Here is a 19,705-nt window from a genome sequence, read left to right on the forward strand (position 1 = left end):
ATGTAGCAAACCCGCATCATCGCTTGTTAATATTAATAAGGCGTTAATAATAAAGGTATCGGAAGATAAAATTAAAATCCAATAGATTTCTTTTTGCCTCCGCAAAATACCGGACGTGACCACCGGAGGGCAGGTTTCTATCATTAACAATGCTGAATCAGGCATAGCGGGGTTAATGTGACGGCGGGACCTTCTCTGTGGCGGCCCCGTCCCTCTGGAACCAACTCCCCCCAGAGATTAGAATTGCCCCCACCCTCCTTGCCTTTCAGGATTGTTCCCCCATTCCTTTGATGTACCAAACCGTATCATGGCTTGTTGATATTAATAAGGCATTAATAATAATGATATCGGATAATAAAATTAAAATCCAATTTTAAAAGTAGATTTCTTTTTCTGTCCGCAATACGTGACCACAGGAGGGTAGTTTTCTATCATTAACAATGCTGAATCAGGCATAGCAGGGTGAATGTGATGGCGGGACCTTCTCTGTGGCGGCCCCGGCCGTCTGGAACAAACTCCCCCCAGAGATTAGAATTGCCCCCACACTCCTTGTCTTTCAGGATTGCTGCCCCATTCCTTTGATGTATCAAACCGCATCATGGCTTGTTGATATTAATAAGGCATTAATTATAAAGATATCGGATAATAAAATTAAAATGCAATAGATTTCTTTTTGCGTCCGCAATACATGATGTGACCACCGGAGGTCAGGTTTCTATCATTATCAATGCTGAATCAGGCATTGCAGGGTTAATGTGATTGCGGGACCTTCTCTGTGGCGGCCCCGGCCCTCTGGAACCAACTCCCCCCAGAGATTAGAATTGCCCCCACCCTCCTTGCCTTTCAGGATTGATCCCCCATTCCTTTGATGTATCAAACCGCATCAAGGCTTGTTGATATTAATAAGGCATTAATAATAAAGATATCGGATAATAAAATTAAAATCCAATTGAAAAAGATTTCTTTTTGTGTCCGCAATACGTGACCACCGGAGAGCAGTTTTCTATCATTAACAATGCTGAATCAGGCATAACAGGGTTAATGTGATGGCGGGACATTCTCTGTGGCGGCCCCGACCCTCTGGAATCAACTCCCCACAGAAATTAGAATTGCCCCCACCCTCCCTGCCTTTCAGGATTGCTCCCCCATTCCTTTGATGTATCAAACCGCATCATGGCTTGTTGATATTAATAAGGCATTAATAATAAAGATATCGGATAATAAAGTTAAAATCCAATAGATTTCTTTTTGCGTCCGCAATACCGGATGTGACCACCGGAGGGCAGGTTCCTATCATTAACAATGCTGAATGAGGCAGAGCGGGGTTAATGTGATGGCGGGACCTTCTCTGTGGCAGCCCCGGCCCTCTGGAACCAACTCTCCCCAGAGATTAGAATTGCCCCCAGCCTCCTTGCCTTTCAGGACTGCTCCCCCATTCCTTTGATGTAGCAAACCCGCATCATCGCTTGTTAATATTAATAAGGCGTTAATAATAAAGATATCGGATAATAAAATTAAAATCCAATAGATTTCTTTTTGCATCAGGCAAAATACCGGACGTGACCACCGGAGGGCAGGTTTCTATCATTAACAATGCTGAATCAGGCATAGCGGGGTTAATGTGATGGCGGGACCTTATCTGTGGCGGCCCCGGCCCTCTGGAACCAACTCCCCCCAGAGATTAGAATTACCCCCAGCCTCCTTGCCTTTCAGGACTGCTCCCCCATTCCTTTGATGTAGCAAACCCGCATCATCGCTTTTTAATATTAATAAGGCCTTAATAATAAAGATATCGGATAATAAAATTAAAATCCAATAGATTTCTTTTTGCCTCCGCAAAGTACCGGACGTGACCACCGGAGGGCAGGTTTCTATCATTAACAATGCTGAATCAGTCATAGCGGGGTTAATGTCATGGCGGGACCTTCTCTGTGGCGGCCCCGGCACTCTGGAACCAACTCCCCCCAGAGATTAGAATTGCCCCCACCCTCCTTGCCTTTCAGGATTGCTCCCCCATTCCTGTGATGTAGCAAACCCGCATCATCGCTTGTTAATATTAATAAGGTGTTAATAATAAAGATATCGGATGATAAAATTAAAATCCAATAGATTTCTTTTTGCCTCCGCAAAATACCGGACGTGACCACCGGAGGGCAGGTTTCTATCATTAACAATGCTGAATCAGGCATTGCAGGGTTAATGTGATTGCGGGACCTTCTCTGTGGCGGCCCCGGCCCTCTGGAACCAACTCCGCCAGAGATTAGAATTGCCCCCACCCTCCTTGCCTTTAAGGATTGCTCCCCCATTCCTCTGATGTATCAAACCGCATCATGGCTTGTTGATATTAATAAGGCATTAATAATAAAGATATCGGATAATAAAATTAAAATCCAATACAGTAGATTTCTTTTTGCCTGCGCAAAATACCGGACGTGACCACCGGAGGGCAGGTTCCTATCATTAACAATGCTGAATGAGGCAGAGCGGGGTTAATGTGATGGCGGGACCTTCTCTGTGGCAGCCCCGGCCCTCTGGAACCAACTCTCCCCAGAGATTAGAATTGCCCCCACCCTCCTCGCCTTTCAGGATTGTTCCCCCATTCCTTTGATGTACCAAACCGTATCATGGCTTGTTGATATTAATAAGGCATTAATAATAATGATATCGGATAATAAAATTAAAATCCAATTTAAAAAGTAGATTTCTTTTTCTGTCCGCAATACGTGACCACAGGAGGGTAGTTTTCTATCATTAACAATGCTGAATCAGGCATAGCAGGGTGAATGTGATGGCGGGACCTTCTCTGTGGCGGCCCCGGCCCTCTGGAACAAACTCCCCCCAGAGATTAGAATTGCCCCCACCCTCCTTGTCTTTCAGGATTGCTGCCCCATTCCTTTGATGTATCAAACCGCATCATGGCTTGTTGATATTAATAAGGCATTAATTATAAAGATATCGGATAATAAAATTAAAATGCAATAGATTTCTTTTTGCGTCCGCAATACCGGATGTGACCACCGGAGGTCAGGTTTCTATCATTAACAATGCTGAATCAGGCATTGCAGGGTTAATGTGATTGCGGGACCCTCTCTGTGGCGGCCCCGGCCCTCTGGAACCAACTCCCCCCAGAGATTAGAATTGCCCCCACCCTCCTTGCCTTTCAGGATTGCTCCCCCATTCCTTTGATGTATCAAACCGCATCAAGGCTTGTTGATATTAATAAGGCATTAATAATAAAGATATCGGATAATAAAATTAAAATCCAATTGAAAAAGATTTCTTTTTGTGTCCGCAATACGTGACCACCGGAGAGCAGTTTTCTATCATTAACAATGGTGAATCAGGCATAACAGGGTTAATGTGATGGCGGGACCTTCTCTGTGGCGGCCCCGACCCTCTGGAATCAACTCCCCACAGAGATTAGAATTGCCCCCACCCTCCCTGCCTTTCAGGATTGCTCCCCCATTCCTTTGATGTATCAAACCGCATCATGGCTTGTTGATATTAATAAGGCATTAATAATAAAGATATCGGATAATAAAGTTAAAATCCAATAGATTTCTTTTTGCGTCCGCAATACCTGATGTGACCACCGGAGGGCAGGTTCCTATCATTAACAATGCTGAATGAGGCAGAGCGGGGTTAATGTGATGGCGGGACCTTCTCTGTGGCAGCCCCGGCCCTCTGGAACCAACTCTCCCCAGAGATTAGAATTGCCCCCACCCTCCTCGCCTTTCAGGATTGCTCCACCATTGCTTTGATGTAGCAAACCCGCATCATCGCTTGTTAATATTAATAAGGCGTTAATAATAAAGATATCGGATAATAAAATTAAAATCCAATAGATTTCTTTTTGCATCAGGCAAAATACCGGACGTGACCACCGGAGGGCAGGTTTCTATCATTAACAATGCTGAATCAGGCATAGCGGGGTTAATGTGATGGCGGGACCTTCTCTGTGGCGGCCCCGGCCCTCTGGAACCAACTCCCCCCAGAGATTAGAATTGCCCCCACCCTCCTTGCCTTTCAGGATTGTTCCCCCATTCCTTTGATGTACCAAACCGTATCATGGCTTGTTGATATTAATAAGGCATTAATAATAATGATATCGGATAATAAAATTAAAATCCAATTTTAAAAGTAGATTTCTTTTTCTGTCCGCAATACGTGACCACAGGAGGGTAGTTTTCTATCATTAACAATGCTGAATCAGGCATAGCAGGGTGAATGTGATGGCGGGACCTTCTCTGTGGCGGCCCCGGCCGTCTGGAACAAACTCCCCCCAGAGATTAGAATTGCCCCCACACTCCTTGTCTTTCAGGATTGCTGCCCCATTCCTTTGATGTATCAAACCGCATCATGGCTTGTTGATATTAATAAGGCATTAATTATAAAGATATCGGATAATAAAATTAAAATGCAATAGATTTCTTTTTGCGTCCGCAATACATGATGTGACCACCGGAGGTCAGGTTTCTATCATTATCAATGCTGAATCAGGCATTGCAGGGTTAATGTGATTGCGGGACCTTCTCTGTGGCGGCCCCGGCCCTCTGGAACCAACTCCCCCCAGAGATTAGAATTGCCCCCACCCTCCTTGCCTTTCAGGATTGCTCCCCCATTCCTTTGATGTATCAAACCGCATCAAGGCTTGTTGATATTAATAAGGCATTAATAATAAAGATATCGGATAATAAAATTAAAATCCAATTGAAAAAGATTTCTTTTTGTGTCCGCAATACGTGACCACCGGAGAGCAGTTTTCTATCATTAACAATGCTGAATCAGGCATAACAGGGTTAATGTGATGGCGGGACCTTCTCTGTGGCGGCCCCGACCCTCTGGAATCAACTCCCCACAGAGATTAGAATTGCCCCCACCCTCCCTGCCTTTCAGGATTGCTCCCCCATTCCTTTGATGTATCAAACCGCATCATGGCTTGTTGATATTAATAAGGCATTAATAATAAAGATATCGGATAATAAAATTAAAATCCAATAGATTTCTTTTTGCATCAGGCAAAATACCGGACGTGACCACCGGAGGGCAGATTTCTATCATTAACAATGCTGAATCAGGCATAGCGGGGTTAATGTGATGGCGGGACCTTCTCTGTGGCGGCCCCGGCCCTCTGGAACCAACTCCCCCCAGAGATTAGAATTGCCCCCAGCCTCCTTGCCTTTCAGGACTGCTCCCCTATTCCTTTGATGTAGCAAACCCGCATCATCGCTTGTTAATATTAATAAGGCGTTAATAATAAAGATATCGGATAATAAAATTAAAATCGAATAGATTTCTTTTTGCCTCCGCAAAGTACCGGACGTGACCACCGGAGGGCAGGTTTCTATCATTAACAATGCTGAATCAGGCATAGCGGGGTTAATGTGATGGCGGGACCTTCTCTGTGGTGGCCCCGGCACTCTGGAACCAACTCCCCCCAGAGATTAGAATTGCCCCCACCCTCCTTGCCTTTCAGGATTGCTCCCCCATTCCTGTGATGTAGCAAACCCGCATCATCGCTTGTTAATATTAATAAGGCGTTAATAATAAAGGTATCGGATGATAAAATTAAAATCCAATAGATTTCTTTTTGCCTCCGCAAAATACCGGACGTGACCACCGGAGGGCAGGTTTCTATCATTAACAATGCTGAATCAGGCATAGCGGGGTTAATGTGACGGCGGGACCTTCTCTGTAGCGGCCCCGTCCCTCTGGAACCAACTCCCCCCAGAGATTAGAATTGCCCCCACCCTCCTTGCCTTTCAGGATTGTTCCCCCATTCCTTTGATGTACCAAACCGTATCATGGCTTGTTGATATTAATAAGGCATTAATAATAATGATATCGGATAATAAAATTAAAATCCAATTTTAAAAGTAGATTTCTTTTTCTGTCCGCAATACGTGACCACAGGAGGGTAGTTTTCTATCATTAACAATGCTGAATCAGGCATAGCAGGGTGAATGTGATGGCGGGACCTTCTCTGTGGCGGCCCCGGCCATCTGGAACAAACTCCCCCCAGAGATTAGAATTGCCCCCACACTCCTTGTCTTTCAGGATTGCTGCCCCATTCCTTTGATGTATCAAACCGCATCATGGCTTGTTGATATTAATAAGGCATTAATTATAAAGATATCGGATAATAAAATTAAAATGCAATAGATTTCTTTTTGCGTCCGCAATACCGGATGTGACCACCGGAGGTCAGGTTTCTATCATTAACAATGCTGAATCAGGCATTGCAGGGTTAATGTGATTGCGGGACCCTCTCTGTGGCGGCCCCGGCCCTCTGGAACCAACTCCCCCCAGAGATTAGAATTGCCCCCACCCTCCTTGCCTTTCAGGATTGCTCCCCCATTCCTTTGATGTATCAAACCGCATCAAGGCTTGTTGATATTAATAAGGCATTAATAATAAAGATATCGGATAATAAAATTAAAATCCAATTGAAAAAGATTTCTTTTTGTGTCCGCAATACGTGACCACCGGAGAGCAGTTTTCTATCATTAACAATGGTGAATCAGGCATAACAGGGTTAATGTGATGGCAGGACCTTCTCTGTGGCGGCCCCGACCCTCTGGAATCAACTCCCCACAGAGATTAGAATTGCCCCCACCCTCCCTGCCTTTCAGGATTGCTCCCCCATTCCTTTGATGTATCAAACCGCATCATGGCTTGTTGATATTAATAAGGCATTAATAATAAAGATATCGGATAATAAAGTTAAAATCCAATAGATTTCTTTTTGCGTCCGCAATACCTGATGTGACCACCGGAGGGCAGGTTCCTATCATTAACAATGCTGAATGAGGCAGAGCGGGGTTAATGTGATGGCGGGACCTTCTCTGTGGCAGCCCCGGCCCTCTGGAACCAACTCTCCCCAGAGATTAGAATTGCCCCCACCCTCCTCGCCTTTCAGGATTGCTCCACCATTGCTTTGATGTAGCAAACCCGCATCATCGCTTGTTAATATTAATAAGGCGTTAATAATAAAGATATCGGATAATAAAATTAAAATCCAATAGATTTCTTTTTGCATCAGGCAAAATACCGGACGTGACCACCGGAGGGCAGGTTTCTATCATTAACAATGCTGAATCAGGCATAGCGGGGTTAATGTGATGGCGGGACCTTCTCTGTGGCGGCCCCGGCCCTCTGGAACCAACTCCCCCCAGAGATTAGAATTGCCCCCACCCTCCTTGCCTTTCAGGATTGTTCCCCCATTCCTTTGATGTACCAAACCGTATCATGGCTTGTTGATATTAATAAGGCATTAATAATAATGATATCGGATAATAAAATTAAAATCCAATTTTAAAAGTAGATTTCTTTTTCTGTCTGCAATACGTGACCACAGGAGGGTAGTTTCCTATCATTAACAATGCTGAATCAGGCATAGCAGGGTGAATGTGATGGCGGGACCTTCTCTGTGGCGGCCCCGGCCGTCTGGAACAAACTCCCCCCAGAGATTAGAATTGCCCCCACACTCCTTGTCTTTCAGGATTGCTGCCCCATTCCTTTGATGTATCAAACCGCATCATGGCTTGTTGATATTAATAAGGCATTAATTATAAAGATATCGGATAATAAAATTAAAATGCAATAGATTTCTTTTTGCGTCCGCAATACATGATGTGACCACCGGAGGTCAGGTTTCTATCATTATCAATGCTGAATCAGGCATTGCAGGGTTAATGTGATTGCGGGACCTTCTCTGTGGCGGCCCCGGCCCTCTGGAACCAACTCCCCCCAGAGATTAGAATTGCCCCCACCCTCCTTGCCTTTCAGGATTGCTCCCCCATTCCTTTGATGTATCAAACCGCATCAAGGCTTGTTGATATTAATAAGGCATTAATAATAAAGATATCGGATAATAAAATTAAAATCCAATTGAAAAAGATTTCTTTTTGTGTCCGCAATACGTGACCACCGGAGAGCAGTTTTCTATCATTAACAATGCTGAATCAGGCATAACAGGGTTAATGTGATGGCGGGACCTTCTCTGTGGCGGCCCCGACCCTCTGGAATCAACTCCCCACAGAGATTAGAATTGCCCCCACCCTCCCTGCCTTTCAGGATTGCTCCCCCATTCCTTTGATGTATCAAACCGCATCATGGCTTGTTGATATTAATAAGGCATTAATAATAAAGATATCGGATAATAAAGTTAAAATCCAATAGATTTCTTTTTGCGTCCGCAATACCGGATGTGACCACCGGAGGGCAGGTTCCTATCATTAACAATGCTGAATGAGGCAGAGCGGGGTTAATGTGATGGCGGGACCTTCTCTGTGGCAGCCCCGGCCCTCTGGAACCAACTCTTCCCAGAGATTAGAATTGCCCCCAGCCTCCTTGCCTTTCAGGACTGCTCCCCCATTCCTTTGATGTAGCAAACCCGCATCATCGCTTGTTAATATTAATAAGGTGTTAATAATAAAGATATCGGATGATAAAATTAAAATCCAATAGATTTCTTTTTGCCTCCGCAAAATACCGGACGTGACCACCGGAGGGCAGGTTTCTATCATTAACAATGCTGAATCAGGCATTGCAGGGTTAATGTGATTGCGGGACCTTCTCTGTGGCGGCCCCGGCCCTCTGGAACCAACTCCGCCAGAGATTAGAATTGCCCCCACCCTCCTTGCCTTTAAGGATTGCTCCCCCATTCCTCTGATGTATCAAACCGCATCATGGCTTGTTGATATTAATAAGGCATTAATAATAAAGATATCGGATAATAAAATTAAAATCCAATACAGTAGATTTCTTTTTGCCTGCGCAAAATACCGGACGTGACCACCGGAGGGCAGGTTCCTATCATTAACAATGCTGAATGAGGCAGAGCGGGGTTAATGTGATGGCGGGACCTTCTCTGTGGCAGCCCCGGCCCTCTGGAACCAACTCTCCCCAGAGATTAGAATTGCCCCCACCCTCCTCGCCTTTCAGGATTGTTCCCCATTCCTTTGATGTACCAAACCGTATCATGGCTTGTTGATATTAATAAGGCATTGATAATAATGATATCGGATAATAAAATTAAAATCCAATTTAAAAAGTAGATTTCTTTTTCTGTCCGCAATACGTGACCACAGGAGAGCAGTTTTCTATCATTAACAATGCTGAATCAGGCATTGCAGGGTTAATGTGATTGCGGGACCCTCTCTGTGGCGGCCCCGGCCCTCTGGAACCAACTCCCCCCAGAGATTAGAATTGCCCCCACCCTCCTTGCCTTTCAGGATTGCTCCCCCATTCCTTTGATGTATCAAACCGCATCAAGGCTTGTTGATATTAATAAGGCATTAATAATAAAGATATCGGATAATAAAATTAAAATCCAATTGAAAAAGATTTCTTTTTGTGTCCGCAATACGTGACCACCGGAGAGCAGTTTTCTATCATTAACAATGGTGAATCAGGCATAACAGGGTTAATGTGATGGCGGGACCTTCTCTGTGGCGGCCCCGACCCTCTGGAATCAACTCCCCACAGAGATTAGAATTGCCCCCACCCTCCCTGCCTTTCAGGATTGCTCCCCCATTCCTTTGATGTATCAAACCGCATCATGGCTTGTTGATATTAATAAGGCATTAATAATAAAGATATCGGATAATAAAGTTAAAATCCAATAGATTTCTTTTTGCGTCCGCAATACCGGATGTGACCACCGGAGGGCAGGTTCCTATCATTAACAATGCTGAATGAGGCAGAGCGGGGTTAATGTGATGGCGGGACCTTCTCTGTGGCAGCCCCGGCCCTCTGGAACCAACTCTCCCCAGAGATTAGAATTGCCCCCACCCTCCTCGCCTTTCAGGATTGCTCCACCATTGCTTTGATGTAGCAAACCCGCATCATCGCTTGTTAATATTAATAAGGCGTTAATAATAAAGATATCGGATAATAAAATTAAAATCCAATAGATTTCTTTTTGCATCAGGCAAAATACCGGACGTGACCACCGGAGGGCAGGTTTCTATCATTAACAATGCTGAATCAGGCATAGCGGGGTTAATGTGATGGCGGGACCTTCTCTGTGGCGGCCCCGGCCCTCTGGAACCAACTCCCCCCCAGAGATTAGAATTGCCCCCAGCCTCCTTGCCTTTCAGGACTGCTCCCCTATTCCTTTGATGTAGCAAACCCGCATCATCGCTTGTTAATATTAATAAGGCGTTAATAATAAAGATATCGGATAATAAAATTAAAATCCAATAGATTTCTTTTTGCCTCCGCAAAGTACCGGACGTGACCACCGGAGGGCAGGTTTCTATCATTAACAATGCTGAATCAGGCATAGCGGGGTTAATGTGATGGCGGGACCTTCTCTGTGGTGGCCCCGGCACTCTGGAACCAACTCCCCCCAGAGATTAGAATTGCCCCCACCCTCCTTGCCTTTCAGGATTGCTCCCCCATTCCTGTGATGTAGCAAACCCGCATCATCGCTTGTTAATATTAATAAGGCGTTAATAATAAAGGTATCGGATGATAAAATTAAAATCCAATAGATTTCTTTTTGCCTCCGCAAAATACCGGACGTGACCACCGGAGGGCAGGTTTCTATCATTAACAATGCTGAATCAGGCATAGCGGGGTTAATGTGACGGCGGGACCTTCTCTGTAGCGGCCCCGTCCCTCTGGAACCAACTCCCCCCAGAGATTAGAATTGCCCCCACCCTCCTTGCCTTTCAGGATTGTTCCCCCATTCCTTTGATGTACCAAACCGTATCATGGCTTGTTGATATTAATAAGGCATTAATAATAATGATATCGGATAATAAAATTAAAATCCAATTTTAAAAGTAGATTTCTTTTTCTGTCCGCAATACGTGACCACAGGAGGGTAGTTTTCTATCATTAACAATGCTGAATCAGGCATAGCAGGGTGAATGTGATGGCGGGACCTTCTCTGTGGCGGCCCCGGCCATCTGGAACAAACTCCCCCCAGAGATTAGAATTGCCCCCACACTCGTCTTTCAGGATTGCTGCCCCATTCCTTTGATGTATCAAACCGCATCATGGCTTGTTGATATTAATAAGGCATTAATTATAAAGATATCGGATAATAAAATTAAAATGCAATAGATTTCTTTTTGCGTCCGCAATACCGGATGTGACCACCGGAGGTCAGGTTTCTATCATTAACAATGCTGAATCAGGCATTGCAGGGTTAATGTGATTGCGGGACCCTCTCTGTGGCGGCCCCAGCCCTCTGGAACCAACTCCCCCCAGAGATTAGAATTGCCCCCACCCTCCTTGCCTTTCAGGATTGCTCCCCCATTCCTTTGATGTATCAAACCGCATCAAGGCTTGTTGATATTAATAAGGCATTAATAATAAAGATATCGGATAATAAAATTAAAATCCAATTGAAAAAGATTTCTTTTTGTGTCCGCAATACGTGACCACCGGAGAGCAGTTTTCTATCATTAACAATGGTGAATCAGGCATAACAGGGTTAATGTGATGGCAGGACCTTCTCTGTGGCGGCCCCGACCCTCTGGAATCAACTCCCCACAGAGATTAGAATTGCCCCCACCCTCCCTGCCTTTCAGGATTGCTCCCCCATTCCTTTGATGTATCAAACCGCATCATGGCTTGTTGATATTAATAAGGCATTAATAATAAAGATATCGGATAATAAAGTTAAAATCCAATAGATTTCTTTTTGCGTCCGCAATACCTGATGTGACCACCGGAGGGCAGGTTCCTATCATTAACAATGCTGAATGAGGCAGAGCGGGGTTAATGTGATGGCGGGACCTTCTCTGTGGCAGCCCCGGCCCTCTGGAACCAACTCTCCCCAGAGATTAGAATTGCCCCCACCCTCCTCGCCTTTCAGGATTGCTCCACCATTGCTTTGATGTAGCAAACCCGCATCATCGCTTGTTAATATTAATAAGGCGTTAATAATAAAGATATCGGATAATAAAATTAAAATCCAATAGATTTCTTTTTGCATCAGGCAAAATACCGGACGTGACCACCGGAGGGCAGGTTTCTATCATTAACAATGCTGAATCAGGCATAGCGGGGTTAATGTGATGGCGGGACCTTCTCTGTGGCGGCCCCGGCCCTCTGGAACCAACTCCCCCCAGAGATTAGAATTGCCCCCACCCTCCTTGCCTTTCAGGATTGTTCCCCCATTCCTTTGATGTACCAAACCGTATCATGGCTTGTTGATATTAATAAGGCATTAATAATAATGATATCGGATAATAAAATTAAAATCCAATTTTAAAAGTAGATTTCTTTTTCTGTCTGCAGTACGTGACCACAGGAGGGTAGTTTCCTATCATTAACAATGCTGAATCAGGCATAGCAGGGTGAATGTGATGGCGGGACCTTCTCTGTGGCGGCCCCGGCCGTCTGGAACAAACTCCCCCCAGAGATTAGAATTGCCCCCACACTCCTTGTCTTTCAGGATTGCTGCCCCATTCCTTTGATGTATCAAACCGCATCATGGCTTGTTGATATTAATAAGGCATTAATTATAAAGATATCGGATAATAAAATTAAAATGCAATAGATTTCTTTTTGCGTCCGCAATACATGATGTGACCACCGGAGGTCAGGTTTCTATCATTATCAATGCTGAATCAGGCATTGCAGGGTTAATGTGATTGCGGGACCTTCTCTGTGGCGGCCCCGGCCCTCTGGAACCAACTCCCCCCAGAGATTAGAATTGCCCCCACCCTCCTTGCCTTTCAGGATTGCTCCCCCATTCCTTTGATGTATCAAACCGCATCAAGGCTTGTTGATATTAATAAGGCATTAATAATAAAGATATCGGATAATAAAATTAAAATCCAATTGAAAAAGATTTCTTTTTGTGTCCGCAATACGTGACCACCGGAGAGCAGTTTTCTATCATTAACAATGCTGAATCAGGCATAACAGGGTTAATGTGATGGCGGGACCTTCTCTGTGGCGGCCCCGACCCTCAGGAATCAACTCCCCACAGAGATTAGAATTGCCCCCACCCTCCCTGCCTTTCAGGATTGCTCCCCCATTCCTTTGATGTATCAAACCGCATCATGGCTTGTTGATATTAATAAGGCATTAATAATAAAGATATCGGATAATAAAGTTAAAATCCAATAGATTTCTTTTTGCGTCCGCAATACCGGATGTGACCACCGGAGGGCAGGTTCCTATCATTAACAATGCTGAATGAGGCAGAGCGGGGTTAATGTGATGGCGGGACCTTCTCTGTGGCAGCCCCGGCCCTCTGGAACCAACTCTTCCCAGAGATTAGAATTGCCCCCAGCCTCCTTGCCTTTCAGGACTGCTCCCCCATTCCTTTGATGTAGCAAACCCGCATCATCGCTTGTTAATATTAATAAGGTGTTAATAATAAAGATATCGGATGATAAAATTAAAATCCAATAGATTTCTTTTTGCCTCCGCAAAATACCGGACGTGACCACCGGAGGGCAGGTTTCTATCATTAACAATGCTGAATCAGGCATTGCAGGGTTAATGTGATTGCGGGACCTTCTCTGTGGCGGCCCCGGCCCTCTGGAACCAACTCCGCCAGAGATTAGAATTGCCCCCACCCTCCTTGCCTTTAAGGATTGCTCCCCCATTCCTCTGATGTATCAAACCGCATCATGGCTTGTTGATATTAATAAGGCATTAATAATAAAGATATCGGATAATAAAATTAAAATCCAATACAGTAGATTTCTTTTTGCCTGCGCAAAATACCGGACGTGACCACCGGAGGGCAGGTTCCTATCATTAACAATGCTGAATGAGGCAGAGCGGGGTTAATGTGATGGCGGGACCTTCTCTGTGGCAGCCCCGGCCCTCTGGAACCAACTCTCCCCAGAGATTAGAATTGCCCCCACCCTCCTCGCCTTTCAGGATTGTTCCCCATTCCTTTGATGTACCAAACCGTATCATGGCTTGTTGATATTAATAAGGCATTGATAATAATGATATCGGATAATAAAATTAAAATCCAATTTAAAAAGTAGATTTCTTTTTCTGTCCGCAATACGTGACCACAGGAGAGCAGTTTTCTATCATTAACAATGCTGAATCAGGCATTGCAGGGTTAATGTGATTGCGGGACCCTCTCTGTGGCGGCCCCGGCCCTCTGGAACCAACTCCCCCCAGAGATTAGAATTGCCCCCACCCTCCTTGCCTTTCAGGATTGCTCCCCCATTCCTTTGATGTATCAAACCGCATCAAGGCTTGTTGATATTAATAAGGCATTAATAATAAAGATATCGGATAATAAAATTAAAATCCAATTGAAAAAGATTTCTTTTTGTGTCCGCAATACGTGACCACCGGAGAGCAGTTTTCTATCATTAACAATGGTGAATCAGGCATAACAGGGTTAATGTGATGGCGGGACCTTCTCTGTGGCGGCCCCGACCCTCTGGAATCAACTCCCCACAGAGATTAGAATTGCCCCCACCCTCCCTGCCTTTCAGGATTGCTCCCCCATTCCTTTGATGTATCAAACCGCATCATGGCTTGTTGATATTAATAAGGCATTAATAATAAAGATATCGGATAATAAAGTTAAAATCCAATAGATTTCTTTTTGCGTCCGCAATACCGGATGTGACCACCGGAGGGCAGGTTCCTATCATTAACAATGCTGAATGAGGCAGAGCGGGGTTAATGTGATGGCGGGACCTTCTCTGTGGCAGCCCCGGCCCTCTGGAACCAACTCTCCCCAGAGATTAGAATTGCCCCCACCCTCCTCGCCTTTCAGGATTGCTCCACCATTGCTTTGATGTAGCAAACCCGCATCATCGCTTGTTAATATTAATAAGGCGTTAATAATAAAGATATCGGATAATAAAATTAAAATCCAATAGATTTCTTTTTGCATCAGGCAAAATACCGGACGTGACCACCGGAGGGCAGGTTTCTATCATTAACAATGCTGAATCAGGTATAGCGGGGTTAATGTGATGGCGGGACCTTCTCTGTGGCGGCCCCGGCCCTCTGGAACCAACTCCCCCCAGAGATTAGAATTGCCCCCAGCCTCCTTGCCTTTCAGGACTGCTCCCCTATTCCTTTGATGTAGCAAACCCGCATCATCGCTTGTTAATATTAATAAGGCGTTAATAATAAAGATATCGGATAATAAAATTAAAATCCAATAGATTTCTTTTTGCCTCCGCAAAGTACCGGACGTGACCACCGGAGGGCAGGTTTCTATCATTAACAATGCTGAATCAGGCATAGCGGGGTTAATGTGATGGCGGGACCTTCTCTGTGGTGGCCCCGGCACTCTGGAACCAACTCCCCCCAGAGATTAGAATTGCCCCCACCCTCCTTGCCTTTCAGGATTGCTCCCCCATTCCTGTGATGTAGCAAACCCGCATCATCGCTTGTTAATATTAATAAGGCGTTAATAATAAAGGTATCGGATGATAAAATTAAAATCCAATAGATTTCTTTTTGCCTCCGCAAAATACCGGACGTGACCACCGGAGGGCAGGTTTCTATCATTAACAATGCTGAATCAGGCATAGCGGGGTTAATGTGACGGCGGGACCTTCTCTGTGGCGGCCCCGTCCCTCTGGAACCAACTCCCCCCAGAGATTAGAATTGCCCCCACCCTCCTTGCCTTTCAGGATTGTTCCCCCATTCCTTTGATGTACCAAACCGTATCATGGCTTGTTGATATTAATAAGGCATTAATAATAATGATATCGGATAATAAAATTAAAATCCAATTTTAAAAGTAGATTTCTTTTTCTGTCCGCAATACGTGACCACAGGAGGGTAGTTTTCTATCATTAACAATGCTGAATCAGGCATAGCAGGGTGAATGTGATGGCGGGACCTTCTCTGTGGCGGCCCCGGCCGTCTGGAACAAACTCCCCCCAGAGATTAGAATTGCCCCCACACTCCTTGTCTTTCAGGATTGCTGCCCCATTCCTTTGATGTATCAAACCGCATCATGGCTTGTTGATATTAATAAGGCATTAATTATAAAGATATCGGATAATAAAATTAAAATGCAATAGATTTCTTTTTGCGTCCGCAATACATGATGTGACCACCGGAGGTCAGGTTTCTTTCATTATCAATGCTGAATCAGGCATTGCAGGGTTAATGTGATTGCGGGACCTTCTCTGTGGCGGCCCCGGCCCTCTGGAACCAACTCCCCCCAGAGATTAGAATTGCCCCCACCCTCCTTGCCTTTCAGGATTGCTCCCCCATTCCTTTGATGTATCAAACCGCATCAAGGCTTGTTGATATTAATAAGGCATTAATAATAAAGATATCGTATAATAAAATTAAAATCCAATTGAAAAAGATTTCTTTTTGTGTCCGCAATACGTGACCACCGGAGAGCAGTTTTCTATCATTAACAATGCTGAATCAGGCATAACAGGGTTAATGTGATGGCGGGACCTTCTCTGTGGCGGCCCCGACCCTCTGGAATCAACTCCCCACAGAGATTAGAATTGCCCCCACCCTCCCTGCCTTTCAGGATTGCTCCCCCATTCCTTTGATGTATCAAACCGCATCATGGCTTGTTGATATTAATAAGGCATTAATAATAAAGATATCGGATAATAAAGTTAAAATCCAATAGATTTCTTTTTGCGTCCGCAATACCGGATGTGACCACCGGAGGGCAGGTTCCTATCATTAACAATGCTGAATGAGGCAGAGCGGGGTTAATGTGATGGCGGGACCTTCTCTGTGGCAGCCCCGGCCCTCTGGAACCAACTCTCCCCAGAGATTAGAATTGCCCCCAGCCTCCTTGCCTTTCAGGACTGCTCCCCCATTCCTTTGATGTAGCAAACCCGCATCATCGCTTGTTAATATTAATAAGGCGTTAATAATAAAGATATCGGATAATAAAATTAAAATCCAATAGATTTCTTTTTGCATCAGGCAAAATACCGGACGTGACCACCGGAGGGCAGATTTCTATCATTAACAATGCTGAATCAGGCATAGCGGGGTTAATGTGATGGCGGGACCTTCTCTGTGGCGGCCCCGGCCCTCTGGAACCAACTCCCCCCAGAGATTAGAATTACCCCCAGCCTCCTTGCCTTTCAGGACTGCTCCCCCATTCCTTTGATGTAGCAAACCCGCATCATCGCTTTTTAATATTAATAAGGCGTTAATAATAAAGATATCGGATAATAAAATTAAAATCCAATAGATTTCTTTTTGCCTCCGCAAAGTACCGGACGTGACCACCGGAGGGCAGGTTTCTATCATTAACAATGCTGAATCAGTCATAGCGGGGTTAATGTCATGGCGGGACCTTCTCTGTGGCGGCCCCGGCACTCTGGAACCAACTCCCCCCAGAGATTAGAATTGCCCCCACCCTCCTTGCCTTTCAGGATTGCTCCCCCATTCCTGTGATGTAGCAAACCCGCATCATCGCTTGTTAATATTAATAAGGTGTTAATAATAAAGATATCGGATGATAAAATTAAAATCCAATAGATTTCTTTTTGCCTCCGCAAAATACCGGACGTGACCACCGGAGGGCAGGTTTCTATCATTAACAATGCTGAATCAGGCATTGCAGGGTTAATGTGATTGCGGGACCTTCTCTGTGGCGGCCCCGGCCCTCTGGAACCAACTCCGCCAGAGATTAGAATTGCCCCCACCCTCCTTGCCTTTAAGGATTGCTCCCCCATTCCTCTGATGTATCAAACCGCATCATGGCTTGTTGATATTAATAAGGCATTAATAATAAAGATATCGGATAATAAAATTAAAATCCAATACAGTAGATTTCTTTTTGCCTGCGCAAAATACCGGACGTGACCACCGGAGGGCAGGTTCCTATCATTAACAATGCTGAATGAGGCAGAGCGGGGTTAATGTGATGGCGGGACCTTCTCTGTGGCAGCCCCGGCCCTCTGGAACCAACTCTCCCCAGAGATTAGAATTGCCCCCACCCTCCTCGCCTTTCAGGATTGTTCCCCCATTCCTTTGATGTACCAAACCGTATCATGGCTTGTTGATATTAATAAGGCATTAATAATAATGATATCGGATAATAAAATTAAAATCCAATTTAAAAAGTAGATTTCTTTTTCTGTCCGCAATACGTGACCACAGGAGGGTAGTTTTCTATCATTAACAATGCTGAATCAGGCATAGCAGGGTGAATGTGATGGCGGGACCTTCTCTGTGGCGGCCCCGGCCCTCTGGAACAAACTCCCCCCAGAGATTAGAATTGCCCCCACCCTCCTTGTCTTTCAGGATTGCTGCCCCATTCCTTTGATGTATCAAACCGCATCATGGCTTGTTGATATTAATAAGGCATTAATTATAAAGATATCGGATAATAAAATTAAAATGCAATAATTTCTTTTTGCGTCCGCAATACCGGATGTGACCACCGGAGGTCAGGTTTCTATAATTAACAATGCTGAATCAGGCATTGCAGGGTTAATGTGATTGCGGGACCCTCTCTGTGGCGGCCCCGGCCCTCTGGAACCAACTCCCCCCAGAGATTAGAATTGCCCCCACCCTCCTTGCCTTTCAGGATTGCTCCCCCATTCCTTTGATGTATCAAACCGCATCAAGGCTTGTTGATATTAATAAGGCATTAATAATAAAGATATCGGATAATAAAATTAAAATCCAATTGAAAAAGATTTCTTTTTGTGTCCGCAATACGTGACCACCGGAGAGCAGTTTTCTATCATTAACAATGGTGAATCAGGCATACCAGGGTTAATGTGATGGCGGGACCTTCTCTGTGGCGGCCCCGACCCTCTGGAATCAACTCCCCACAGAGATTAGAATTGCCCCCACCCTCCCTGCCTTTCAGGATTGCTCCCCCATTCCTTTGATGTATCAAACCGCATCATGGCTTGTTGATATTAATAAGGCATTAATAATAAAGATATCGGATAATAAAGTTAAAATCCAATAGATTTCTTTTTGCGTCCGCAATACCGGATGTGACCACCGGAGGGCAGGTTCCTATCATTAACAATGCTGAATGAGGCAGAGCGGGGTTAATGTGATGGCGGGACCTTCTCTGTGGCAGCCCCGGCCCTGTGGAACCAACTCTCCCCAGAGATTAGAATTGCCCCCAGCCTCCTTGCCTTTCAGGACTGCTCCCCCATTCCTTTGATGTAGCAAACCCGCATCATCGCTTGTTAATATTAATAAGGCGTTAATAATAAAGATATCGGATAATAAAATTAAAATCCAATAGATTTCTTTTTGCATCAGGCAAAATACCGGACGTGACCACCGGAGGGCAGATTTCTATCATTAACAATGCTGAATCAGGCATAGCGGGGTTAATGTGATGGCGGGACCTTCTCTGTGGCGGCCCCGGCCCTCTGGAACCAACTCCCCCCAGAGATTAGAATTACCCCCAGCCTCCTTGCCTTTCAGGACTGCTCCCCCATTCCTTTGATGTAGCAAACCCGCATCATCGCTTTTTAATATTAATAAGGCGTTAATAATAAAGATATCGGATAATAAAATTAAAATCCAATAGATTTCTTTTTGCCTCCGCAAAGTACCGGACGTGACCACCGGAGGGCAGGTTTCTATCATTAACAATGCTGAATCAGTCATAGCGGGGTTAATGTCATGGCGGGACCTTCTCTGTGGCGGCCCCGGCACTCTGGAACCAACTCCCCCCAGAGATTAGAATTGCCCCCACCCTCCTTGCCTTTCAGGATTGCTCCCCCATTCCTGTGATATAGCAAACCCGCATCATCGCTTGTTAATATTAATA

At 45.1% G+C, this 19,705-nt stretch overlaps 1 long non-coding RNA gene across 1 annotated transcript in view; it reads right to left on the reverse strand.

Annotated features, from left to right (window-relative positions):
- The window catches only part of LOC139171692 (uncharacterized), a 128,634-nt gene that overhangs the window by 66,942 nt on the left and 41,987 nt on the right, over nucleotides 1–19,705 (reverse strand). The window lies entirely within an intron of this gene.

Source organism: Erythrolamprus reginae, chromosome 8 (genome assembly GCF_031021105.1).
Source record: "Erythrolamprus reginae isolate rEryReg1 chromosome 8, rEryReg1.hap1, whole genome shotgun sequence".
Taxonomy (NCBI): domain Eukaryota; kingdom Metazoa; phylum Chordata; class Lepidosauria; order Squamata; family Dipsadidae; genus Erythrolamprus; species Erythrolamprus reginae.